Genomic DNA, 18,806 nt, shown 5'->3' on the forward strand with positions numbered 1-18,806 from the left:
TACACTACCCAAGGCCCCTTGGAAATTTAATACCTTTTGGCTGAAACTGTTCTGCTCTCATGAGGGGATAGTGGGGAGGATGCGTGAGTTTTTCTACACCCAGGATCCAAATGATTCTATAGTTGGGCAGTGGGATGCCTTCAAGGCATATTTGAGGGGTGTGTTGATTGCTGAAATGAATAAGGTCAAACAAGACTCATCTGCTCTTAAAACTTAAATTGAAGCTAGAGTACAGGAAAAGGAGCAAATGTATATTGTGGACCCTTCAGACTCGACCAAGGAGGCATGGCAGGCAGCTCTTTCTGCATATCAACAACTGCTATCCTCATCGGCCAATAAGGAGAGATTCTTTGCAAAAAAGGCATTTTTTGAAGAGGGCGAGAAAATGGGACGCATACTGGCAAGAATCGCGAATTCTTACCAGAAGTCACCAACCATAGGAGCCATTAGGACTAAGACGGGTAACATAGTCAATACGCCTGAGAAGGTGTTACAGGAACTAGCTGATTTTTATGAAGACTTATATAGGCCGGATACATCATACACCTCAGAGGATCTAGAACAATACTTGGGGCAGATAGATTTCCCCAAATTAAATAAGGATCAGAGATTAAACTTAGAGAGCCCTCTTACAGTAGAAGAATTACAGACGGCGGTTGGCTCTTTCCCTAACTGTAAAGCACCAGGGGAAGATGGGATTCCCATAGAGATATATAAACAATACCCTACTGAATTACTGCCACATTTACTCAAGGTTTTCAATAGATCCCGGGAGGAGGGGCGCCTGCCACTATCAATGTCCAGGGCCAATACTGTTTTGCTTCTTAAACCTGGGAGGGACCCAGTAGATCCAGGAGCGTATCGCCCGATTTCTTTGCTGCAGAGCGATGTAAATATATTAGCTAAAGCTCTAGCCATTAGACTAAAGGAAGTAATCACTTCGATTGTGCATGGAGACCAGACTGGCTTCATGCCCAATAAGTCAACTGCAGTCAATTTAAGAAGGTTATTCCTTAATATACAGTCTAAGGCGGACAATATGGGTACTAGGGCCCTACTGTCATTGGATGCTACTAAGGCATTCGACAGCATAGATTGGGATTACTTATGGTCAGTTTTGCAAAATTTTGGATTTGGTCCTCATTATATCTCTTGGGTCAAGCTCCTTTATAGCCAGCTGGAGGCCGCTGTAAGGGTGTCTGGCTTTCTATCCCCGAGCTTCGCGTTGAGGAGGGGCACGAGGCAGGGATGTCCCCTGTCTCCCCTCCTCTTTGCGCTGGCTATTGAACCACTGGCGATTGGGATCAGGGCAAATCGGCGCATCACAGGTTTCTGCTATGGTGACATGCAGGAAAACATTATGTTGTATGCTGATGACACCATGCTTCTACTTGGTGACACGGGCCTCTCCCTTCAGGAGGCCATGTCGACCATATCCAAATTCGGGAAATTTTCGGGTCTTCTTATAAATTGGTCAAAGTCCGCCCTTCTTTTATTGGATGGAGATGACTCACAGACGGTGAGCGCCACTTGCCCTATTCCGATTGCTACTTCTTTCAAGTATTTGGGGATTCAAATTACGTCCCAGCCCAGGAATTTCATACATTTGAACGTTTTTCCCCTTCTACAGCGTTTCCGGGTCAAAATCAAGACTTGGAACTCCCTCTTATTGTCAGTAGCGGGTAGAGTAAACCTAATAAAAATTATTCTTATGCCACAGTTACTTTACTTCCTCCATATTACCCCCATGGTCATTCCCTTAAAGATATTCCATATAGTTAATGCCATTTTACGAACTCTCATTTGGAAGAATGGACCTGCCCGGATCAAATTAGAACATTTACAGAGACCCAAAGATTGCGGTGGATTGGCATTGCCCAACCCATGGCTGTATTACCTGGCTGCCCAATTACAACACTTAATCGGTACATTTGTCCCGTCACAAAATTCATCCCACAAACTAATGATTCATACAGTAGGTAGGGGACCGATTCACATGGCTCTGAAAGCATTGGCCTTCACTAAACCACATAAAAAATACCCAACTTTCAGTTTGGTACAAAAGGTGTGGAATAAGTCCAAATACCTCCAGAATGTTGATGGCTACACGGAATACAGTCCCATCTGGCATAATGACACTTATGGGGAATTAGATAAATTACAATGTGGTGCTCGTTGGTAGCAGTTTGGAGTTACACATATTAAACATATATTTAGGGATGGGGTGTTACGTACGTTTGCTGATCTAAAGGAAGCGTATAATTTGCCGGCCTCGATGTTTTTTAATTATATGCAACTTAGACATGCAGTAGTGGCCCAGGGCCGCTCCTCAGAATGGCACTTGTCCCCAACCCTGGTATTTAACCCTCTGGGGGATGCTGGCTCATCTAAAGGATTTATCTCTCCATGCTATGCCATCCTGTTGCAATCCGTGATGAGGCATCATCCCCTGAGGGTGAGAGAATGGGAAACAGAGGTGGGACAGCTAGACGGGGATCAGTGGGAGGAGATCTTTCAGGCGGTGAACTTATGTTCACTTAATGTGTCACAAAAACTTACCCAATTATACATACTGTTGAGAACGTACTATACTCCTCACAGGCTACATCTAATGAATAGGCAGGCGGAACCGACATGTACCAGATGCAAACGTGACCATGGGGACCTTATACATATGTTGTGGAGGTGCCCCAAGCTACACACGTATTGGGCAGGAGTGGTGCGAAACATCAACTTAGTTTTTAATGTGAATCTTCCACAGGACCCTAGAGCATGTATCTTGGGGGCTTTGGAGGAATATGAGTGGGAAGGACACAGTAGAGGGGCTGTGCACAGAATACTTTTTCAGGCCAGAAAACTGATTATGACTCATTGGAAGTCTGATATGCCCCCGACCATTAAAGAATGGACTGATAATATTAACATAACTCTGAAAATGGAGAAGTTGATATATCAACATAGAGGTAGCATGCAAAAATTCGAAAAAATATGGGGACCATGGTTAGATGTGCCGGGATTGGCCCCTATGGAGCTGGTGTTTGACAGGCTACTGGGAATCAATGCCAGGTGAGGTACAGATTGAGGTTGAGTATAACCGGAACGATGTATTGGAAGTGTTATATTGATGCTGATGATTGTTTACTGGATTGTGTATTGTACAAGAGGAGTCATATGGTTCTGATTACAATGCTTGTATTGTTTTTCCTGCAAACTCAATAAAAATTTTGTTGGATAAAAAAAAAAGAAGTGATAGTTGCAATAGATATATCCTCCACCACTGAAAAATACTACCGCTTACCAGGGGACCACACTGGGCGAATGGCTGTCACCCCAGCCCGGGATCTCACTGGCAAGCACTGGACTCCAAAGCGTCAGTGGGGGTTGTCAGCAGAAGAGTCGATAATGGGGCAGTATTTACACCAAGAAAACAGAAAAACTCCACATAGCGTTATTTTAAGTAAAAAGACAAGTGGTAACTTACAAAGCAATAGATGTAAATGCGCATAGGTATAAAAAAGTGAGCCGGCTGGCTTCCAAAAAGCCTGTAGCTTCTGGGACTACAGCGGTGACATCAGAACGTAGCTCCTCCTCCCTACGTCGTTTCGTCACTAGCGGACGTGGTCACGGGATATGGGCGGCATCCTGACGCACTGCTTTTGTAACAGACTAACAACCCCGCCTCGATCCAGATCACGAGGCAAGAATCACAGGGCGCCATCCCACTCAAGGGAAAGAACTGAGGGCAAACCCGTCAAACCGTCTGAAAACCCATATAATGTGGATCTACAGCAAAGGCAAATAAAATAATTGAATTTATTAAAGAACTAAACAGACAAAAGTTCAGAAAAATTACTAGACATCTAATACAAAATGGGAGAATAATATTAATACTGGTCCAATATCTAAATAAAATTATCTAGTGACACTAGACCGTGTCCAATAGGCTAAAGGTTAAAACCGCCGAAACGAGCCCAAACAAACCTCACATACAAAGTAGCAGCTCAAATAATACAGAGCATGAGGTATAAAAAAAGGCTCGAAAAGTCTATTAACCACTTGACGACTGCTGCATGACGATATACGTCCACAGAGCGGCACGGGCAGGCAAAAGGACATACATATACGTCCTTGCCTTCCCGCGGGTGGGGGGTCCGATCTGACCCCCCCCCCGGTGCCAGCGGCGGTCGTCTTTGGTCTGGGAGCGTTCAGTGATGAGGGGGAGGCCATCCGATCGTGGCCCCCAGCTCCCAGCCAATGAAAATCCTCCCCTGCCTGTGTGTAGTACACACAGGCAGAGGATGTGATGTCATCTCTCCTCGGCTCGGCAGTTTCCGTTCCGGCGCCGAGGAGAGAAGACTTCACTGTGAGTGCACAACACATACACACACAGTAGAACATGCCAGGCATTCTTTAAACCCCCGATCCCCGATCATTTTTCTGATCGCTGTATTAGTGTCGCTGGTGACGCTAGTTAGGGACGTAAATATTTAGGTTCGCCGTCAGCGTTTTATAGCGACAGGGACCCCCATATACTACCTAATAAATGTTTTAACCCCTTGATTGCCCCCTAGTTAACCCTTTCACCACTGATCACCGTATAACCGTTACGGGTGACGCTGGTTAGTTTGTTTACTTTTTATAGTGTCAGGGCACCCGCCGTTTATTACCGAATAAAGGTTTAGCCCCCTGATAGCCCGGTGGTGATATGCGTTGCCCCAGGCAGCGTCAGGTTAGCGCCAGTACCGCTAACACCCACGCACGCAGCATACGCCTCCCTTAGTGGTATAGTATCTGAACGCATCAATATCTGATCCGATCAGATCTATACTAGCGTCCCCAGCAGTTTAGGGTTCCCAAAACCGCAGTGTTAGTGGGATCAGCCCAGATACCTGCTAGCACCTGCGTTTTGCCCCTCCGCCCGGCCCAGCCCAGCCCACCCAAGTGCAGTATCGATCGATCACTGTCACTTACAAAACACTAAACGCATAACTGCAGCGTTCGCAGAGTCAGGCCTGATCCCTGCGATCGCTAACAGTTTTTTTGGTAGCGTTTTGGTGAACTGGCAAGCACCAGCCCCAGGCAGCGTCAGGCTAGCGCCAGTACCGCTAACACCCATGCACGCAGCATACGCTTCCCTTAGTGGTATAGTATCTGAACGGATCAATATCTGATCCAATCAGATCTATACTAGCGTCCCCAGCAGTTTAGGGTTCCCAAAAACGCAGTGTTAGCGGGATCAGCCCAGATACCTGCTAGCACCTGCGTTTTGCCCCTCCGCCCGGCCCAGCCCAGCCCACCCAAGTGCAGTATCGATCGATCACTGTCACTTACAAAACACTAAACGCATAACTGCAGCATTCGCAGAGTCATGCCTGATCCCTGCGATCGCTAACAGTTTTTTTGGTAGCGTTTTGGTAAACTGGCAAGCACCAGCGGCCTAGTAGTCAAACCAGCACTGCAGTAACGACCAGAGGACCTAGTGCTAGAGTACCTCAAAAAACAGGGTGACTCTGTAGGTACTCAATATATATTTGTGCCAACGTCCCCAAAATGAATTTGTAAACGCCTAGAGTCTAAGGATGGGACTTTGAGGGCACAACAGTATTGAACTACGAAAAAGTAAATTGGTTTAGGGTTTTTTATTAGTAAAGTATAAAAAGACAATGAACAAACATAGATATGTTAAAAACAAATCAGGCTAGACATGAAACCTAGTAATAGTACACCATGAGGATCCTATCCTGCGAGCTTGTATAGCATTTCAAGGGATAATTAAATCACTTATTCCAAATGAAGGAGAAATACTTCCCCGAACATTGAACAGTAGACAGTAGTGGAGCTATAACAAACACAGTGCTGCAGGTCTGATGATCCAAGGTGAGATGTTCTCTAGTTGCTCTACATGTTTCACGTTACACAGAACGCTTCCTCAGGAGCTAGAGATTCTGATTAAAATACATAAAAAGACAAAACACATATCACAATAACAAAGTATCAAAGGAAAGCGGGTCCTAAGATTAATGGTATACAAAAAACATTTCAACATTTAGAAAATATCTCCACCGCCAAGTATAATGACCCATAGGACAGGCCCTATAAAAGATTTAGGTCTCCCAGTGACGCGAAGCACAGCCCGGTGGTCAAAGTCAACCACTTCAGGGGGAGCAAGGGGTAAAGATTCAAGTAGGAGATATAAAAGGTATGAATAAATATATGTAAGGATATGTATATTAAGTTTTAATGGTTGAACCAGGGGCATAGCAGGGAGAAGAGAGCAATAGAGAAACGAAAAGGGACGGGAAAGGAAGGGAGGGAAAGGGAGAAAAGGAGGGGAGGGGAAAGGGAGAAGGAGAAATAGGGCCAAAGTGAAGAAAGGCAGGGGAAAAACGGAGGGGGGAGAAAAAGAGGGGAGGGAGGGGGGGGGGAAGAGAAGGGGAGGGAGGGGGAGGGGGAGGGGGTAGGAGAGGGGGGAAAGAACAAGGATAGAAAAAGGAGGAAAGAAGATATGAAACAAGGAGGGATTCTAACCCTGACATGCAGAAGGTCTGTGTGGGAGAATGTTTCACTTACCAATTGGATATGATAATAAAGTAAATGCTGCCAATGAAAATTTGTGTGCAAATAATCGCGACTCGATCAAAGGTAACACATGTCTTATTTACAATGAACACAGCAAACGGCCAAGACCCAGGACCTCTCAGGTGTATATACCATCAGGTATCCATAAGTAGAAAGGCAGAGGCTCTGCAATTGTACTGTGTGTCCACAGTCCCGAAGTGCTCGGAACTCATCCATCTTAAAGTGTTTTATACTCTCTGAGAGTTCCTGCTCTTCTTTATTTCGTATTCTATCTTGATCGAATAGAAATTTGTAAGTAAGGTTGCGAGTAAACATATAGACATCTTTAATGGTCTCGTACTTATCAATTTTTTGTGATGGGCAAAAACTTAAACCAAGTTTCAACACATTTAAATCTTGTTCGCAAAAATGATAGGGAGTAAGATTTAGGACATCCAGTCCTAAGTGTGGGGTGGCGGTATCCCTAACATGGGAAAATTTATGGTGGATGTGGCATTAGAAGTGATATGAGAATCAAGAGTACTTTGTTTCCTACATATCTGTGATTGGGTGAGAGATAGTGAGTTAGTTGGGTTTAAAGGATTGGAAAAATTAGGTTGTGGTGTGGCGTTCGTGAGTGTACTGTTGGGAAAGAGAGTGTTTGAGATGTCCCCACTGGGACCAGGTTGAGGTGTCATAAGTGTTGGAGTAGTGCGACTTTGCGAGTTTAACAGTTGCAGTGCTTTATGAGCATTAGGGCCCATATAATTGGGCTGTGAATTAGTGCCACCACCTTTTGCGCAGGGAGGCCCCTGACGTAGTGAGCCGTCCGAGCGTTTAATGTCTTGTTTGTCTATTTTCTTTTTAGGATAGGGTGTGTAGTGCCCACCACCATACTGTCGCTTACGTGCACCGGTGTCGTTAGGGGTAGCGTTCAGGTCTCTTCCAGTGGGAACCTGTGAAGAAAAGGTGGATAAAGAGGAGTCAGAGTCAATTTCAGTATCATCATCGGTAGGCATCATTCCATTATTGGGGTATTGTTTTCTAAGGTTTGTTTTTCTAGACCTACGGTTTTGAGAGGGAGTCTGCCAATGGTAGGCATAGCCCTCCATAAAAGCTGCTTTGTCTTTCATAAATTTATTTTGTTTTTTAAAGATGATGTCCTTATTGATTTTAGTGATGTATTCCTTGACCTCCTGCCATTTATGATTAAACTGTGTATGGTTTTTTAAATTGTCACTTTTGGTTTGGAAGGTGATTATTTCCTCATCGAGATGGGCCAGTTCAGCCTGGTAATGGGATATTAAGAGTTTGATAAGGTCAGTGCTGCACTGGGTGAGGATTTTTTCCCATGCCGTTTTAAATTCAGTACCTGCATTTTGAAAAGATGGGAATATTTGAACTCTCAAGCCCACATGGCTTAGGTTTTCCCGTACGTATTGCTGAAGAAAGTCCACATGCCAGTGCAAGTTGGACTTTTTCTTCAGCAATTTTTTCATTTTGGTTAGATAGTGGTTCAGTCCAATCTCTTGTCCCGTATCAGTTAGACAGCTGGCTTGGACGTCACTAATGCAACCCAACCAGGCAGTCCAAAATCCATCACAGATCAATGTGTTGGCCTATGTTCCATTTTATAGTCTTAAAAATAAAAATAATAACAGTAATAACAAAAAAAAGAAGGATAACTAGAGATATAAAAGTCACCTAACTAGGAATTAAATGGGATGTTTCCATCCCTCAATTTGAACAGCGACCAGAGGACCTAGTGCTAGAGTACCTCAAAAAACAGGGTGACTCTGTAGGTACTCAATATATATTTGTGCCAACGTCCCCAACATGAATTTGTAAACGCCTAGACTCTAAGGATGGGACTTTGAGGGCACAACAGTATTGAACTACGAAAAAGTAAATTGGTTTAGGGTTTTTTATTAGTAAAGTATAAAAAGACAATGAACAAACATAGATATGTTAAAAACAAATCAGGCTAGACATGAAACCTAGTAATAGTACACCATGAGGATCCTATCCTGCGAGCTTGTATAGCATTTCAAGGGATAATTAAATCACTTATTCCAAATGAAGGAGAAATACTTCCCCGAACATTGAACAGTAGACAGTAGTGGAGCTATGACAAACACAGTGCTGCAGGTCTGATGATCCAAGGTGAGATGTTCTCTAGTTGCTCTACATGTTTCACGTTACACAGAACGCTTCCTCAGGAGCTAGAGATTCTGATTAAAATACATAAAAAGACAAAACACATATCATAATAACAAAGTATCAAAGGAAAGCGGGTCCTAAGATTAATGGTATACAAAAAACATTTCAACATTTAGAAAATATCTCCACCGCCAAGTATAATGACCCATAGGACAGGCCCTATAAAAGATTTAGGTCTCCCAGTGACGCGAAGCACAGCCCGGTGGTCAGAGTCAACCACTTCAGGGGGAGCAAGGGGTAAAGATTCAAGTAGGAGATATAAAAGGTATGAATAAATATATGTAAGGATATGTATATTAAGTTTTAATGGTTGAACCAGGGGCATAGCAGGGAGAAGAGAGCAATAGAGAAACGAAAAGGGACGAGAAAGGAAGGGAGGGAAAGGGAAAAAAGGAGGGGAGGGGGAAGGGAGAAGGAGAAATAGGGCCGAAGTGAAGGGAGGGAGGGGAAAAACGGAGGGAGAAAAAGAGGGGAGGGAGGGGGGGAAAGAAAGAGAAGGGGAGGGAGGGGGAGGGGGGGAGAGGAGAGGGGGGAAAGAACAAGGATAGAAAAGGGAGGAAAGAAGATATGAAACAAGGAGGGATTCTAACCCTGACATGCAGAAGGTCTGTGTGGGAGAATGTTTCACTTACCAATTGGATATGATAATAAAGTAAATGCTGCCAATGAAAATTTGTGTGCAAATAATCGCGATTCGATCAAAGGTAACACATGTCTTATTTACAATGAACACAGCAAACGGCCAAGACCCAGGACCTCTCAGGTGTATATACCATCAGGTATCCATAAGTAGAAAGGCAGAGGCTCTGCAATTGTAGCGCTGATGTGTAGAAAGAAAGAGAAAGGAGAGGGGGATACACAGTTATCATAGTGTTATAGAGCATTGCAGTCACCATAGGCTGCAAAGATAGTAATGATTTGCATATGGATGGTAGAGTGTAAGTTGGCTAGACTTACCCTATGGTAGTGGAGAGGGCACTCACGGAAACACCACTCCGTTGAGCGGGAGCCGGTAATGTGGACGCTTCGGGTGTATAATGCTGCACCCTTAAATAGGGTGACCCAGGCCGGAAACAAGCGGCTCCGAGGAGCCCGGCGTGTTCCGGTCCCATTACAGGCTACCGCACCTGCGCCGCGTGACCCCCACGTACAACGACGCAAGGTCGGAGCGATGCCGCGCATGCGCCGGGAGATGACGCGGGGGACGGGGCCAGGCCAGCAGGCGGGCAGCAGAGGCGGAGACTAGGGGAAAAGGGAATCCCCATGTCTCCATCAATAGCCGCACATCCGGTCGGAGAATCGAACAGGATGTGCGGCGCTAGGTAATGGAATGCACCGAGGCAGGGGCAAAGCAAGTCAACAGGAGACCAACACTAAGGGGGGGTCCCTGAATCATCAACATGGCGGGAAGAAGAGAAGAATATATACAATATGCATGTAACCAGTAACCTTATTGAATAATCACAATATCCCAAGTGGGATCAATAAATATAGATAAACAATAACAGTATCATTTAATATTTCAAAGGAAAGGGGAAAGGGGAACATAGGGGTACATTGTTCTGGAAATTAAAAGAGACCTCAACTACAATATGTCATATCATTTCATATATAGTCACAAGTACTGCAGTAACACTTGGTGACGTGGCGAGTCCCATAAGTGCAGTTCAAGCTGTTGAGGTGGCAAGCACAAGTAGTGTCCCGCTGCCACCAAGAAGAAGACAAACAGGCCCGTCGTGCCCATAATGCCCTTCCTGCTGCATTCGCCAATCCTAATTGGGAACCCACTACTTCTGCAGCGCCCGTACTTCCCGCATTCACATCCCCAACCAAATGCAGTCGGCTGCATGAGAGGCATTTTTATGTCCTCTCGAGTACCCCTACCCAACGAACCCCCCCCCAAAAAGATGTTGTGTCTGCAGCAAGCGCGGATATAGGCATGACACCCGCTATTATTGTCCCTCCTGTCCTGACAATCCTGGTCTTTGCATTGGTGAATGTTTTGAACGCTACCATGCACTAGTTGAGTATTAGCGTTGGGTCTCCCAAGATGCCATCGCATTTTGAGAGACCCGAACCTGGAACCGGTTACAGTTATAAAAGTTATTTACAAAAAAAAGTGTAAAAAAAAAAATATATGAAATAAAAGAAAATAGTTGTCATTTTATTGTTCTCTCTCTCTCTATTCTCTCTCTATTGTTCTGCTCTTTTTTACTGTATTCTATTCTGCAATGTTTTATTGTTATTATGTTTTATCATGTTTGCTTTTCAGGTATGCAATTTTTTATACTTTACCGTTTACTGTGTTTTATTGTTAACCATTTTTTTGTCTTCAGGTACGCCTTTCACAACTTTGAGTGGTTATACCAGAATGATGCCTGCAGGTTTAGGTATCATCTTGGTATCATTCTTTTCAGCCAGCGGTCGGCTTTCATGTAAAAGCAATCCTAGCGGCTAATTAGCCTCTAGACTGCTTTTACAAGCAGTGGGAGGGAATGCCCCCCCCCACCGTCTTCCGTGTTTTTCTCTGGCTCTCCTGTCTCAACAGGGAACCTGAGAATGCAGCCGGTGATTCAGCCAGCTGACCATAGAGCTGATCAGAGACCAGAGTGGCTCCAAACATCTCTATGGCCTAAGAAACCGGAAGCTATGAGCATTTTATGACTTAGATTTTGCTGGATGTATACAGCGCCATTGGGAAATTGGGAAAGTATTTTATCACACCGATCTTGGTGTGGTCAAATACTTTGAGGGCAGAGGAGAGATCTAGGGTCTAATAGACCCCAATTTTTCAAAAAAGAGTACCTGTCACTACCTATTGCTATCATAGGGGATATTTACATTCCCTGAGATAACAATAAAAATGATAAAAAAAAAAATGAAAGGAACAGTTTAAAAATAAGATAAAAATGCAAAAAAATAATAAACAAAAAAAAAAAAAAAAAAAAGAGGACTCCTGTCCCCCCCTGCTCTCGCGCAAAGGCAAACGCAAGCATCGGTCTGGCGTCAAATGTAAACCGCAATTGCACCATGCATGTGAGGTGTCACCGCGAACATCAGATCGAGGGCAGTAATTTTAGCAGTAGACCTCCTCTGTAAATCTAAAGTGGTAACCTGTAAAGGCTTTTAAAGGCTTTTAAAAATGTATTTAGTTTGTCGCCACTGCACGTTTGTGCGCAATTTTAAAGCATGTCATGTTTGGTATCCATGTACTCGGCCTAAGATCATCTTTTTTATTTCATCAAACATTTGGGCAATATAGTGTGTTTTAGTGCATTAAAATTTTAAAAAGTGTGTTTTTTCCCCCAAAAAATGCGTTTGAAAAATCGCTGCGCAAATACTGTGTGAAAAAAAAAATGAAACACCCACCATTTTAATCTGTAGGGCTTTTGCTTTAAAAAAAGTAATTTTCTTGCAAAAAAAAATAATTTTTTCATGTAAACAAAAATTGTCAGAAAGGGCTTTGTCTTCAAGTGGTTAGAAGAGTGGGTGATGTGTGACATAAGCTTCTAAATGTTGTGCATAAAATGCCAGGACAGTTCAAAACCCCCCCAAATGACCCCATTTTGGAAAGTAGACACCCCAAGCTATTTGCTGAGAGTCATGTCGAGTCCATGGAATATTTTATATTGTGACACAAGTTGCGGGAAAGAGACAATTTTTTTTTTTTTTTTTTGCACAAAGTTGTCACTAAATGATATATTGCTCAAACATGCCATGGGAATATGTGAAATTAAAAAAAGAGAAGAGAAACTGCTGCGCCAACCCAACAAACCAATAAAAGTGAAAATAAAATGTAGTGAAATAATAAGCAGCCAACACCAACAATTAGACCAATTGTGACAATAAATAAAGAAACAAAAAAGTGTAGCGCTATACTGTATCAGTTAGCAGCATCAAAAATGTGCTAGGGTGACAAACAGTGTATATCAAAAGTTATATTAGACCATATGCGAAAGTACAGTGAACCATTAAGAAATCTAATATTCCAAAAGGGACATCTGTTCACATATCAGCTATACTTTATCGGTTAACACCATCACAATGTGTCAGGATGACAAACAGTGTGTATCAACTATTGAATTAATATTTGACCTCATACAAGAGGATAGTACATCCGTGAGAAATCCAATATTCAAAAGAGGACCTCTGTTAGCATATCCTCTATAATAAAACAATGTGAATCAAATGTGTATCACACAAATTAAAAATCATACATAAGCATGTGTGGATAAGAGTAAATAATAAGTCTCTGAGGTGGGGACAGTTCATATAATCAAATGGAGACTTCTTGGAGCATAGGTATCTATCTCAAAATGACATTTGTTGCTGGATTCCTCCAGTGATCAGCCTGGTGTAATAATATAAAATGCCCTTACCGGACGCGGTGGACTCACAGGCCGTACAGCGGTGAGTCATACGAGCTTGAACCGTGTACCACGGTAGAGTTATAGTTGTTCCTGGTCCACCATCAGATGATCTTGATAGAAAACTCCAATCATAAACGGTCTCCCGGTTCGTCCTCCAACACTCACTTTGGTCTCCGACAATTCAGGACAGGGACAATAGGAGAAGAAAGGCTCCACATAGTGTGAATTCCGAAAGGATTTTATTGCATAAAAAATTCCAGCATAAAAAATTCCAAATAAAAGCAAAATTTATAAAAACATGAAAAAATGTAGTAAGCGCAGTAGATAAATGGTTTGAGGTAGCGTCCTACACCCGACGCGTTTCGTCTGAAAAGACATCAACTGGGGTACAGCTCACCTCTCATCTTCTGCGCTATTTAATAAAAAGTGCTCAAAATTGCATTGGGGACACCTGTGCGGCGTGACTTCCGGGTTTGCATCACGTGGGGATATTTTTAGTCAGCTGACTATCTATCTAACCTATCACCAGATGGCTTCCAGATCCAAACCAAACCTCGGTTTGGATCGTCCACATAGCCAATTAGAATCAGGCGATGTGGACATGTGGTCACCGCGCTCGCGCGTCACAACCTTATGACGCGGAGCGCAGTACATTCCTCCTGGCTGGCTGGCTATTCTTAGACCCATGCGTCACCGCGTATCTACGCGGTGACGTCATGCGTCGAAACATCCCTCTCATTTAATTGCAATGCATCTAGCAAAGAAGGACCGCTCATCGCGCAGGCGCAACAGCGCGAGACGTCTCATCCACCTGAAACCTCCAAAGACCGGCGCTGCAAATAGGCACCAATTGGAGACGTTTCCTTACTCCGTCAGCCACTCATATTGTTCCTTGTGTTTACCAGGATAATCGGACACAAATCGAATAGATTGTTTGACATCCAAAAACAATAAAATCATTGGGGCATCGGAGTAATATAAATGCACAGACCAATGGAATCATCGAGGGGAATTTTTTAAATGTGGAACCATAATAGTCACGACACACATGTTAACCCCTATTTACGGTCATCCATCATAGATGTTTTAAATAATACCGTTATCCTAAAGATATTATATTATATTTAGTACAATATTTGAGTAAGTAAGTATAATCCAAAAGAGGGGAGGAAGGGAAAGAAAAGGGAGGAATAATCCCAAACCAAACAACGAAACGAACAGTCGTTATTAAAAGAATTGGTTATTATAGATTTAGTATAGTAGAGATAGCAGAATCTAATGGAGATAACAGAATCTGATCCTCAATAGGATACCTACGGACAATCTAAAAAATATATATAAATGTCTGGGTAAAACAAATAGAAGAGGGGAACATAGTAAGAATCATTAGGACTGATTAATAAACGCATTGATATCCCACTCGATGTTTAAACCGTGGGGTACATAGCATTTAATTTGGTGTATCCACCAAGTTTCAAGTTTCGAGACCCCCCTTATACTAGATTCTCCTCTCCAGTGTGGAATAAACCGATCTATGACCTGGAAAATAGTCCCTGCTGGGTTACGGTCATGATGTAGTGCATAATGTTTTGGAACACTATGGTTAGTTTTACCTTTTTTGATTGCTGTAATGTGTTCCTTTACCCTAGTGGTGAAATTCCGTATTGTCCGACCAATATATTGTTTTTTACACGGGCATGTAATGAGGTATACAATATATGGGGTTTTGCATGTAGCAAATTGTTTCATTTTATATTCTTTGCCTGTGGTGGTGGAGTTGAAAATTTCTATTTTCCGCGCCTGACACACATTCCATTTGCACACTGTACATCTTCTGCAAGGATAGAATCCCTTCATGTCATGAAAGAATGATATCTTATTTGGGGGATCTATCACATTAGGTGCGATTTGTCCCTTAATTGATGGAGCACCCCTGAATATAGTCGCCGCCTGTTCAGGTAGCACTGGGCCCAGAATGGTATCACTTTTCAATATTTTCCAATGTTTTTTAATAATGTCTCTAACTTGTTTGTATTGGGTGGAGAAATTCGTAAGGAAAGACCACTTATGTTTAGAATCTCCGTGTTTTATAGGTTTTTCTGATTGAGCAACCAATAGAGAGGCCCGGTCCATTTGGGCTACCTGTAGGATCTCCTTAGAAATAAGGGAATTATCATAACCTTTTTCGCAGAAACGTGTTTTTAAAATTTCAGCTTGTAGGAAGTAGTCCGAAAGGTGAGAACAATTTCTCCTTATTCTCACCAGCTGGCTTTTTGGAATGGATTTAAGCCATAACTCATGATGGCAGCTATCGGTCGGAATGTATCCATTCCGATCCGTAGCCTTGAAATATGTTTTAGTTTCCAAAAGTCCATTATTGGATATGATCTCTAAATCCAAAAAATGAATCCTGGACGAGCTGGCTTCGTATGTCAAATGGATGCCTCTCCGGTTTGCATTCAAGGTAGTAATAAATGCATCCAAAGAGTCCATGCTCCCCCTCCATAGGAGGAGGATGTCGTCTATGTACCTCACCCACAGAGCTAGCTCCGGGGGTTTTAAAGCATAGACGACATCCTCCTCCCATTTAGCCATGAAGATGTTCGCCAGGCTGGGAGCAAATTTTGCTCCCATGGCCACTCCCTTTGTTTGTAGGTAAAATTGGTCATTGTACCAAAAATAATTAGCACATGTGGCAAATTTGAGTAGATCCATAATGAACTTTCTTTGTGTTCGGGGGATATTACCCTCTCTTGAGAGAAAACACTCAACTGCTTCCAGACCCTGCGTTTGGGGTATAGATGTATATAAGGACGTGACGTCCGCGGTGGCTAGTATTATATTCCTAGTGTCTGTGACTTTCTGTAATTTCATAATAGTATCTCTGGTGTCCTTTAGAAAGGAAGGAACAGCTTGAACTATCGGTTGGAGGAAAAAATCGATGTATTTCCCTACCCGGGAAGTTACAGAATTAATGCCGCTGATAATCGGACGTCCTGGCGGGTTAGTCGCATTTTTATGTACCTTCGGCAGATAATACATGATAGGAATACGTGGTGCCACTGGTACTAAAAAGTGTTTTTCTTTTTTATTTATAATACCCAATTGTGACCCAGTATCTACCAGGTCCATTAGTTTCTTTTTATATTCTAACGTTGGGTTTTTTTGGAGGCGGCGGTATGTCTCCACATCACCAAGGATCCTAGTCATCTCATTGTGGTAATCACTTTTGTCAAGGATAACCACCCCTCCTCCCTTATCCGCAGAACGGATGATGAGGTTCTTTCTTTCACACAGTGACTTTAATCCTATTTTAAACTTTGGGTCATTATATATCCTTTTGGGGGGAAGATCTTCAAGATCTTTCAAAACTAGATCTCTGAATACTTTAATTGGAGGTGCTATAGGAGCTGGAGGGTTGAATAAAGATGGATTGCTCAATCCTGAATGTACAGTGTGGGTATTAGTCTGTGAACAAAGTGGTCTACTTGAATTTGACATAATATACCTTTGAATATTTAATTTACGCACGTACTTCTGTACGTCAATAAAGGCAGAAAAAAGAAAGCGGGTATAGAAAACAAAGGCATCTTTAATCTGAGTAAAACAACCTTTTCGGAAGCTGAAAGGGTTGTTTTAGAGAAAGGTTTAAAGTTTGCCCCCCTTAAAAAACTGAACAAGTTTTCTGCCTTTATTGACGTACAGAAGTACGTGCGTAAATTAAATATTCACAGACTAATACCCACACTGTACATTCAGGATTGAGCAATCCATCTTTATTCAACCCTCCAGCTCCTATAGCACCTCCAATTAAAGTATTCAGAGATCTAGTTTTGAAAGATCTTGAAGATCTTCCCCCCAAAAGGATATATAATGACCCAAAGTTTAAAATAGGATTAAAGTCACTGTGTGAAAGAAAGAACCTCATCATCCGTTCTGCGGATAAGGGAGGAGGGGTGGTTATCCTTGACAAAAGTGATTACCACAATGAGATGACTAGGATCCTTGGTGATGTGGAGACATACCGCCGCCTCCAAAAAAACCCAACGTTAGAATATAAAAAGAAACTAATGGACCTGGTAGATACTGGGTCACAATTGGGTATTATAAATAAAAAAGAAAAACATTTTTTAGTACCAGTGGCACCACGTATTCCTATCATGTATTATCTGCCGAAGGTACATAAAAATGCGACTAACCCGCCAGGACGTCCGATTATCAGCGGCATTAATTCTGTAACTTCCCGGGTAGGGAAATACATCGATTTTTTCCTCCAACCGATAGTTCAAGCTGTTCCTTCCTTTCTAAAGGACACCAGAGATACTATTATGAAATTACAGAAAGTCACAGACACTAGGAATATAATACTAGCCACCGCGGACGTCACGTCCTTATATACATCTATACCCCAAACGCAGGGTCTGGAAGCAGTTGAGTGTTTTCTCTCAAGAGAGGGTAATATCCCCCGAACACAAAGAAAGTTCATTATGGATCTACTCAAATTTGCCACATGTGCTAATTATTTTTGGTACAATGACCAATTTTACCTACAAACAAAGGGAGTGGCCATGGGAGCAAAATTTGCTCCCAGCCTGGCGAACATCTTCATGGCTAAATGGGAGGAGGATGTCGTCTATGCTTTAAAACCCCCGGAGCTAGCTCTGTGGGTGAGGTACATAGACGACATCCTCCTCCTATGGAGGGGGAGCATGGACTCTTTGGATGCATTTATTACTACCTTGAATGCAAACCGGAGAGGCATCCATTTGACATACGAAGCCAGCTCGTCCAGGATTCATTTTTTGGATTTAGAGATCATATCCAATAATGGACTTTTGGAAACTAAAACATATTTCAAGGCTACGGATCGGAATGGATACATTCCGACCGATAGCTGCCATCATGAGTTATGGCTTAAATCCATTCCAAAAAGCCAGCTGGTGAGAATAAGGAGAAATTGTTCTCACCTTTCGGACTACTTCCTACAAGCTGAAATTTTAAAAACACGTTTCTGCGAAAAAGGTTATGATAATTCCCTTATTTCTAAGGAGATCCTACAGGTAGCCCAAATGGACCGGGCCTCTCTATTGGTTGCTCAATCAGAAAAACCTATAAAACACGGAGATTCTAAACATAAGTGGTCTTTCCTTACGAATTTCTCCACCCAATACAAACAAGTTAGAGACATTATTAAAAAACATTGGAAAATATTGAAAAGTGATACCATTCTGGGCCCAGTGCTACCTGAACAGGCGGCGACTATATTCAGGGGTGCTCCATCAATTAAGGGACAAATCGCACCTAATGTGATAGATCCCCCAAATAAGATATCATTCTTTCATGACATGAAGGGATTCTATCCTTGCAGAAGATGTACAGTGTGCAAATGGAATGTGTGTCAGGCGCGGAAAATAGAAATTTTCAACTCCACCACCACAGGCAAAGAATATAAAATGAAACAATTTGCTACATGCAAAACCCCATATATTGTATACCTCATTACATGCCCGTGTAAAAAACAATATATTGGTCGGACAATACGGAATTTCACCACTAGGGTAAAGGAACACATTACAGCAATCAAAAAAGGTAAAACTAACCATAGTGTTCCAAAACATTATGCACTACATCATGACCGTAACCCAGCAGGGACTATTT

Source organism: Aquarana catesbeiana, linkage group LG06, assembly GCF_042186555.1.
Source record: "Aquarana catesbeiana isolate 2022-GZ linkage group LG06, ASM4218655v1, whole genome shotgun sequence".
Lineage (NCBI taxonomy): Eukaryota > Metazoa > Chordata > Amphibia > Anura > Ranidae > Aquarana > Aquarana catesbeiana.